Here is a 9,921-nt window from a genome sequence, read left to right as displayed (position 1 = left end):
CAGGTCTTCCCCCACCGCTGCGACCAAGGGCCTACCTGGGAGTCGCCCGAGGCCTACCACCACCACTGCTGTTGCCTGGGGCCGGTCTCCACCGTCGCTGCCTGGGACTCGTCTTGGGTGACTGGCCTTGGGCACATCCCCAGGACTTCCGCCGCTGCTGCTACCAGAGGCCCACCTCCACCGCTGCTGCCTGAGGCCTACTAACATCCAGCAGCAGAGTAGGGCAAGCCCGAAAGTCGCAGGGCCTAGCCGCACCTACGCCGGGGTAGCCGCTGCCTTAGGCTCGGCTGTCCCACCCCGGCCGCAACCCCAACCCCCTTCAGGCACTTAACCAAACGCCTGGGGGTAAAGGCCTATCCCCACCCCAATATGATTATCGAGGCCTGCAGCAAGGCCATGGCTAGTGTGGTCGGCCCACTGGCCATCGTCACTGCGGCCCGGATGTACGGGAAGGCTATCTTTTACCTAAAGCCCGAGCAGGCGGTCCACCTGTGGGCGGGACACATTTGCCCGTCGACCCTCTGGAGGTTACGGCCCAGAGGATCGTGATCTCCAATGTCCCGCCCTTCATTGCCAGTGAGCTCCTTCTCCCCCACCTCACCTCCTTGGGGGAGATCCGGTCGGCTGTGCAACCACTCCTGCTCGGTCTTAAGGACCCCGCCCTCCGACACATATACTCCTTCCGACGGCAGGTGTTCATTTGCCTGGCCCGGGAGGAGGTCACCGAGGGCTCTTTCACCCTCCATCACGAGGGCGCGGCCTACCGTGCCTTCTGGACGGCGGATGGCATGCGGTTCCACCTGTCCCGTGAGGTGGGGCACATAAAAAATTGCCCCACCCAGAAGGCTGCCCATCCCATGCCAACAGCTGATGGTGGTGCCGCCACTCCCCCTCCCCCAAAGTCACCACCACAAGCCCTGGCACCGGAGGCTAAGCCGGAGGCTTCCAATGATTCAGCCTCTGTCAGGGAGGGGGGTGAGCGTCCGGCCGGCCAGAAGGCGCTCAAGAAGACACAACGCGTCAAGCCCACCCACGGGGAGACCACCGTATTCCCTTCCCCGACACCTAGCCTACGACCTGACCCGCACCGGCACGACAATGCCATTGCAGCCGTGCCAGCGTCGCCCCGGCGCGGGAATCCTGACCTCACATCCATCCACCCCCCGTCGATAGAGGAACCCCTGGGACTACAACACCCAGCCCGGGGGCTCCTGATCACGAACCCCGCCCCACCCAGTCACACCCTGGCACTAACCTGGGGCGAACCACCGCTGCCCCACCTCCTGCAGCGACCATGTCTCTAGGCCCCGGAGAGTGAACTGGGCCCCTCCCCCACCTGCCGTCACCTGATAAACCAGGGGCAGGGCAGGAAGTGACATGCTGACCCTCCCCACTCTGGCCACGCCCCCTATCTTCCCACAGCCAATTGTATTCCGGGAAAGGCTGGGGGAGGGGACCTCGGGCCCCATGACCACCAAGGCGGGCGGGGAGGGGTCGGCCCGTAAATTCCCCCCTGCTTCTGTGGGGAAGAGGCGCCGGCCCGTGGAGGGGAGAGATACTCCAGCAGGGTGCCGGTGCCGGTGCCGGTGGCACTGGCGCTGCCCCTCTCCGGTGGACGAGCCAACGGTGCCTCTCAACTGTCCCGCACCGTGGGACCTACCCAAACCTCCAGGGGCTACAGCAGGGCCTCCTGCTGCCTCAACTCCACCGGCCCCTGGGGAGGACTTTAATAACGACACGGGCCGTGGTGTGGGCGACAACAGGGAACCCTTTGCTGGGTCGTCGAGCGGTGGAGGGGAGGAAGGTGTTATCCTCGCTCCTCCCTCCCAGACTATTTTTTCCTGGGGCCTTGGCCCTCGGGGAGGACCTTTTCCCCGAGGAGCTGGGCGCCCCGGTGTCGGGAGAGGAGCAGGGCCCCAAGCCTCTGCCGCCCGACGACCCGAACTCGGGGAGTTCCGGGAGGGGGTGCGCTGAGGAAGGTACTGCCGGTGACCCTGGGGGTGGGGTCGCCGGGGGTTTGAGGCCAGTTAGTGGCGGCGGAACAGCCCCCATCCTCTCGGCGGAGGAGGGGTTGATGACCGAGGACGACCTCCCGGAGGAGGGTTCGGGATCGGTGGCGAACACCGGGGACGACGAGGACTCTGTCTGCAGTGATATTTTCGAGTCCTGGGTGCCCCCCACCGATCTCCCCCATCACCCTCGGAACTCCGGGAATTTGTCGAGGAAACTCTGAGTTGCCGGGATAGAGCCCAACTGGCGCTCGACCGCTGGAGCTCTTTTGAGAAAGTTTACTGGTCGGCCCTCGCTGCCCGCCAGGCGCCTGGGCTCGATGTCAATGAGCGAAAGCGAGTCAGGAACTTCCTGGGAGCACTCCTGGTGAGGGCGAGGGACTTCAGTGCCCCTCCCTCGTCCTCCCTGTAAATATATACACGGGTTTGTTAATTGTACTGGTGGTGGTTGCACAACGCTTCCGACATGGAGACAACTATAGCCAGCCTCAACATCAACGGCAGCAGGGAGTCGCAGCGCAGATTCCAGACCCTCTCGGTCCTTCGGGACGGGAGGTATGCGGTGTGCTTCCTGCAAGAAACCCACACTACCCCGGGAGACGAAGCCACCTGGCTCCTGGAGTGGCGAGGGGGGGTCTACATGAGTCACCTCACCCGCAGATCTGGCGGGGTGGCTATCCTGTTGGCCCCGCATTTTCAGCCGGAGATCTTGGGGGTCAGGGAGCCAGTGCCAGGCCGTTTGCTTCACCTGACGGTTCGGCTGGGGGGCGCGGTGCTTCACTTGGTGAACGTCTACGCTCCCCCGGCCGGGCCGAGGCAAGCGAGCTTCTTCCAAGAAGTGTCCGCTCATCTCGCTTCCATCGACGAGGGCCAGTGCGTCGTCCTCGGGGGAGATTTTAATTGCGTCCTCGAGGGCAGGGACCACGGCGGTGCCCGCACTGACCGCGCGTCAGGGAAGAGGTTGGGGGACTTGGTCAAGTCCTTCGACCTGGTGGACGTCTGGCGGAATCTCCATCCCGACTCCATCGCCTTCACCTTCGTGAGGCCTGGGGTCGGAGTGTCCAGAATCGACCGCCTGTACGTTTCGCGGGCGTACGCCTCCTGTTTCCCGAAGGCCTCCATGCGGCAGGTGTCGTGCACGGACCACCACCTGGTGTGGGCGGAACTCCTTCCGTTCGGCGCCAGGCTCGGCTCCGCGTACTGGCACTTTAACAACCTGCTGCTGGAGGACGAGCGGTTCCGGGACTCGTTTCGTCGCTTCTGGGCCGGCTGGAGAAGGAAGCGGGGAAGCTTCCCCTCCCTGAGGCTATGGTGGGACGTGGGCAAGGCTCACGTCCGCGTCTTCTGTCAGGAGTACGCGAGGGGGTCGACGAAGAGGCGGAAATCCAGGATCGGGGAGTTGGAGAGGGAGTTGCTCGACCTGGAGTCACGCCTCGGTCAGCCCGACGCGGACCCGGCCCTGCGCGGGGCGTACGAAGAGAAGAAGGCCGCGCTCCGGGACCTGCAGCTCGTCGGGGCTCGGGGCGCGTACGTGAGGTCGCGGATCCAGCTCCTCCAGGACCTGGACCGCGGCTCCCCCTTCTTCTACTCGCTGGAAAAAAGGCGTGGCACCCGTCAGCAGCTCCTTGTGCTGCTGGCCGACGACGGGTCCCTCGTCTCGGATCCGGAGGGCGTCAGGGCCCACGTCCGAAACTATTACACAGCCCTGTTCTCTCCGGATCCGTCCAGCGAGGATGCTCGCAGAGTTCTGTGGGAGGACCTGCCGCAGCTCGGCCCGGAGGACGCCGGAAGGCTCGACGCTCCCGTCACTTTGGAGGAGCTGACCGGCGCTCTCGACCGGCTCTCGAGGGGCAAAACCCCGGGGCTGGACGGGCTGACTGTGGAGTTCTTCAGGGCGTTCTGGGACGTCCTGGGGAGCGACTACGCACAGGTCCTGGGGGAGTGTTTAAATGCCGGACAGCTGCCCCTTTCTTGGCGCAGGGCGGTCATCGTCCTGCTGCCAAAGAAGGGGGACCTTCGTTCCTTAAAGAACTGGCGTCCGGTCTCCCTCCTCGGCACGGATTACAAAATCTTCGCCAGGGTGTTGTCTTCTCGCCTGGCCTCCGTGCTGGCCCACATGATCCACCCGGACCAGTCCTACACGGTCCCGGGCCGGAGGATACACGATAACGTCCACCTGGTCCGGGACCTGATCCATTTCTGTCGACGGGCTGGTCTGCCGAGCGCCTTCCTGTCTCTCGACCAGGAGAAGGCGTTCGACAGGGTCGATCACGAGTACCTGCTCGGGACTCTGCGGGCATTCGGGTTCGGGGCGCAGTTCGTCGCCCGGATCCGACTTTTGTACGCCGCCGCAGAGTGTCTGGTTAAAGTTAACGGGTCCCTGACGGCGCCCCTTCGCTTCGGGAGAGGAGTGCGTCAAGGCTGCCCCCTGTCCGGCCAGCTGTATTCCCTGTGCGTGGAGCCTTTCCTGCGCCTCTTGCGGAGGAGGTTGTCGGGGCTGGTTCTGCGCGGCGCGGGCACGGGGGTGGTCCTCTCGGCCTACGCCGACGACGTGCTCCTCACTTTCACCGACCCGGCTGACCTGGGGAGGATGCGCGAGTGCCAGGCCGTGTACTCGGCGGCGTCTTCCGCCAGGATCAACTGGGCCAAATGTTCCGGACTACTGGTCGGCCCGTGGCGGGTGGACTCTCTGCCGGAGGAGTTACGGGGGTTCAGCTGGAGTACCACCCATCTCCTCTACCTGGGGGTCTACCTCAGCCCGGCTGAGGAATCCTGGCCGGCCAACTGGCAGGAGCTGGAGGCCAAAGTCTCGGCTCGCCTAGGCCGCTGGACAGGACTGCTCCGAGTGCTATCTTACAGGAGTCGAGTGCTGGTCATAAACCAGCTGGTGGCCGCCATGCTGTGGTACCGGCTGGTCACTTTGGTCCCTCCTCTTGGCTTTGTCGCTGGCATCCAGAGAACGTTGGTCGATTTCTTCTGGGACAAAAAGATGCACTGGGTCGCCGCGCAGGCTCTGAGTCTCCCTATTGAGGAGGGCGGTCAGTCGCTGGTGTGCGCCCGCACCCAGGTCGCGACGTTCCGCCTTCAGACCTTGCGGCGATACCTTTACGTCGAGCCTCCTCCTAGATGGTGCGCCCTGGCGACGTATTTTTTCCGCCAGGTGCGTAACCTCAACTACGACACGCAGCTCCTGTTCGTCGACCGTGACGGTTTGCAGGTCGCCCTCAAGACGCTGCCTGTCTTTTACCAGGACCTGATCACTGTCTGGAACATGGTCGAATCGCGTCGCGCCTACCCTCCGGCTGGAGTAGCGGCTGTCGTCAGGGAGCCGTTGCTCAGGAATCCGCACCTCCGTACTCGCGGGTTCGAGTGGCTGTCGGAGGAGAGGGCCGCGGCGGCGAGGGTGACCAGGGTCGGGGACGTGCTGGGTGCCGGGGGCCTGGGCTGGACGCTGCCGCAGGACATAGCAGGCAGGGCGGCGGTAGACGTCCAGTACGTGGCCACCGCCATCCGACGCCTCAAAACGGCGGTGCTCGGACCCGACATAGTACACCAGTTGGAGGACGCTCAGGCGTGCGGTGGGATCCCGTCCGAGCTCACCCCAGCCCGGACGGAATTTCACATTGGCCCCAAGGTCCCGTACTTCCCGCGGGAGCCTGTGCCCCACAACCTGAGCCGCCTCCGAAATTTTAACTTTGTTTCGTTTAGGGAGGTGAACAGGAGAGCCCTGTACAGACTGCTGCTGCACACCGTCCACCTCTTCTCCCTCATCCACCGTCCGGACACGCCTTGGCGTGCCCATTTGCCACCGGGCGGTGGGGATCCCCAGTGGAGGGCTCTCTACGCGGGAGTCCTCCCCCTTTCTCTCGGGGATCTGGGGTGGAGGGTGCTGCACGCAGCAGTCCCCTGCAACCGCAGATTGCGGTGGTTCACGGACTCCCAGCCCAACTGCTTGTTCTGTGGCGCTGTGGAGTCCGTGGACCACGTGTATATTGGGTGTGGGCGTTTGCACTCCCTTTTTGATTTTCTGAAAAACCTTCTCCTCTGTTTTTGGCTGCACTTCAGTCCCACGCTCCTGATCTTTGGGCACCCGGTACGGAGGAAGGAGGGCAGGTCTGAAGACCTCCTCGTGGGTCTGCTCCTGGGCCTGGCCAAACTGGCCATCAACAGGTCCAGGCAGCGGGCCGTGGAGGGGGTCGTTAAGGCCGACTGCCTGCCCCTCTTCCGCGGTTACGTTAGGGCCCGGGTGTCCTTGGAGAAGGAGCACGCGGTGTCGACCAACACCCTGGAGTTGTTCAGGGAGAGGTGGGCGCCGCAGGGAGTGGAGTGCATTATTTCTCCCTCCAATTCTATTTTGATTTAGTCCCTACCCTCCCCTTCACTGTTTTGATCACACAGCACTGCCCTTTGATGTGAAGGGCAGTGTTTGTCACTGGCCACCCGGGTAAAAAAAAAAAAAAAAAAAAAAAAAAAAATAAATTCCCCCCTGCTTCTGTGGGGAAGAGGCGCCGGCCCGTGGAGGGGAGAGATACTCCAGCAGGGTGCCGGTGCCGGTGCCGGTGGCACTGGCGCTGCCCCTCTCCGGTGGACGAGCCAACGGTGCCTCTCAACTGTCCCGCACCGTGGGACCTACCCAAACCTCCAGGGGCTACAGCAGGGCCTCCTGCTGCCTCAACTCCACCGGCCCCTGGGGAGGACTTTAATAACGACACGGGCCGTGGTGTGGGCGACAACAGGGAACCCTTTGCTGGGTCGTCGAGCGGTGGAGGGGAGGAAGGTGTTATCCTCGCTCCTCCCTCCCAGACTATTTTTTCCTGGGGCCTTGGCCCTCGGGGAGGACCTTTTCCCCGAGGAGCTGGGCGCCCCGGTGTCGGGAGAGGAGCAGGGCCCCAAGCCTCTGCCGCCCGACGACCCGAACTCGGGGAGTTCCGGGAGGGGGTGCGCTGAGGAAGGTACTGCCGGTGACCCTGGGGGTGGGGTCGCCGGGGGTTTGAGGCCAGTTAGTGGCGGCGGAACAGCCCCCATCCTCTCGGCGGAGGAGGGGTTGATGACCGAGGACGACCTCCCGGAGGAGGGTTCGGGATCGGTGGCGAACACCGGGGACGACGAGGACTCTGTCTGCAGTGATATTTTCGAGTCCTGGGTGCCCCCCACCGATCTCCCCCATCACCCTCGGAACTCCGGGAATTTGTCGAGGAAACTCTGAGTTGCCGGGATAGAGCCCAACTGGCGCTCGACCGCTGGAGCTCTTTTGAGAAAGTTTACTGGTCGGCCCTCGCTGCCCGCCAGGCGCCTGGGCTCGATGTCAATGAGCGAAAGCGAGTCAGGAACTTCCTGGGAGCACTCCTGGTGAGGGCGAGGGACTTCAGTGCCCCTCCCTCGTCCTCCCTGTAAATATATACACGGGTTTGTTAATTGTACTGGTGGTGGTTGCACAACGCTTCCGACATGGAGACAACTATAGCCAGCCTCAACATCAACGGCAGCAGGGAGTCGCAGCGCAGATTCCAGACCCTCTCGGTCCTTCGGGACGGGAGGTATGCGGTGTGCTTCCTGCAAGAAACCCACACTACCCCGGGAGACGAAGCCACCTGGCTCCTGGAGTGGCGAGGGGGGGTCTACATGAGTCACCTCACCCGCAGATCTGGCGGGGTGGCTATCCTGTTGGCCCCGCATTTTCAGCCGGAGATCTTGGGGGTCAGGGAGCCAGTGCCAGGCCGTTTGCTTCACCTGACGGTTCGGCTGGGGGGCGCGGTGCTTCACTTGGTGAACGTCTACGCTCCCCCGGCCGGGCCGAGGCAAGCGAGCTTCTTCCAAGAAGTGTCCGCTCATCTCGCTTCCATCGACGAGGGCCAGTGCGTCGTCCTCGGGGGAGATTTTAATTGCGTCCTCGAGGGCAGGGACCACGGCGGTGCCCGCACTGACCGCGCGTCAGGGAAGAGGTTGGGGGACTTGGTCAAGTCCTTCGACCTGGTGGACGTCTGGCGGAATCTCCATCCCGACTCCATCGCCTTCACCTTCGTGAGGCCTGGGGTCGGAGTGTCCAGAATCGACCGCCTGTACGTTTCGCGGGCGTACGCCTCCTGTTTCCCGAAGGCCTCCATGCGGCAGGTGTCGTGCACGGACCACCACCTGGTGTGGGCGGAACTCCTTCCGTTCGGCGCCAGGCTCGGCTCCGCGTACTGGCACTTTAACAACCTGCTGCTGGAGGACGAGCGGTTCCGGGACTCGTTTCGTCGCTTCTGGGCCGGCTGGAGAAGGAAGCGGGGAAGCTTCCCCTCCCTGAGGCTATGGTGGGACGTGGGCAAGGCTCACGTCCGCGTCTTCTGTCAGGAGTACGCGAGGGGGTCGACGAAGAGGCGGAAATCCAGGATCGGGGAGTTGGAGAGGGAGTTGCTCGACCTGGAGTCACGCCTCGGTCAGCCCGACGCGGACCCGGCCCTGCGCGGGGTGTACGAAGAGAAGAAGGCCGCGCTCCGGGACCTGCAGCTCGTCGGGGCTCGGGGCGCGTACGTGAGGTCGCGGATCCAGCTCCTCCAGGACCTGGACCGCGGCTCCCCCTTCTTCTACTCGCTGGAAAAAAGGCGTGGCACCCGTCAGCAGCTCCTTGTGCTGCTGGCCGACGACGGGTCCCTCGTCTCGGATCCGGAGGGCGTCAGGGCCCACGTCCGAAACTATTACACAGCCCTGTTCTCTCCGGATCCGTCCAGCGAGGATGCTCGCAGAGTTCTGTGGGAGGACCTGCCGCAGCTCGGCCCGGAGGACGCCGGAAGGCTCGACGCTCCCGTCACTTTGGAGGAGCTGACCGGCGCCCTCGACCGGCTCTCGAGGGGCAAAACCCCGGGGCTGGACGGGCTGACTGTGGAGTTCTTCAGGGCGTTCTGGGACGTCCTGGGGAGCGACTACGCACAGGTCCTGGGGGAGTGTTTAAATGCCGGACAGCTGCCCCTTTCTTGGCGCAGGGCGGTCATCGTCCTGCTGCCAAAGAAGGGGGACCTTCGTTCCTTAAAGAACTGGCGTCCGGTCTCCCTCCTCGGCACGGATTACAAAATCTTCGCCAGGGTGTTGTCTTCTCGCCTGGCCTCCGTGCTGGCCCACATGATCCACCCGGACCAGTCCTACACGGTCCCGGGCCGGAGGATACACGATAACGTCCACCTGGTCCGGGACCTGATCCATTTCTGTCGACGGGCTGGTCTGCCGAGCGCCTTCCTGTCTCTCGACCAGGAGAAGGCGTTCGACAGGGTCGATCACGAGTACCTGCTCGGGACTCTGCGGGCATTCGGGTTCGGGGCGCAGTTCGTCGCCCGGATCCGACTTTTGTACGCCGCCGCAGAGTGTCTGGTTAAAGTTAACGGGTCCCTGACGGCGCCCCTTCGCTTCGGGAGAGGAGTGCGTCAAGGCTGCCCCCTGTCCGGCCAGCTGTATTCCCTGTGCGTGGAGCCTTTCCTGCGCCTCTTGCGGAGGAGGTTGTCGGGGCTGGTTCTGCGCGGCGCGGGCACGGGGGTGGTCCTCTCGGCCTACGCCGACGACGTGCTCCTCACTTTCACCGACCCGGCTGACCTGGGGAGGATGCGCGAGTGCCAGGCCGTGTACTCGGCGGCGTCTTCCGCCAGGATCAACTGGGCCAAATGTTCCGGACTACTGGTCGGCCCGTGGCGGGTGGACTCTCTGCCGGAGGAGTTACGGGGGTTCAGCTGGAGTACCACCCATCTCCTCTACCTGGGGGTCTACCTCAGCCCGGCTGAGGAATCCTGGCCGGCCAACTGGCAGGAGCTGGAGGCCAAAGTCTCGGCTCGCCTAGGCCGCTGGACAGGACTGCTCCGAGTGCTATCTTACAGGAGTCGAGTGCTGGTCATAAACCAGCTGGTGGCCGCCATGCTGTGGTACCGGCTGGTCACTTTGGTCCCTC

Source organism: Chiloscyllium plagiosum, unplaced genomic scaffold, assembly GCF_037043375.1.
Source record: "Chiloscyllium plagiosum isolate Xiang-an unplaced genomic scaffold, Cpla_swu_hap1 HiC_scaffold_12, whole genome shotgun sequence".
Classification (NCBI taxonomy): Eukaryota; Metazoa; Chordata; class Chondrichthyes; order Orectolobiformes; family Hemiscylliidae; genus Chiloscyllium; species Chiloscyllium plagiosum.
Note: the sequence above shows the minus strand (reverse complement) of the source record.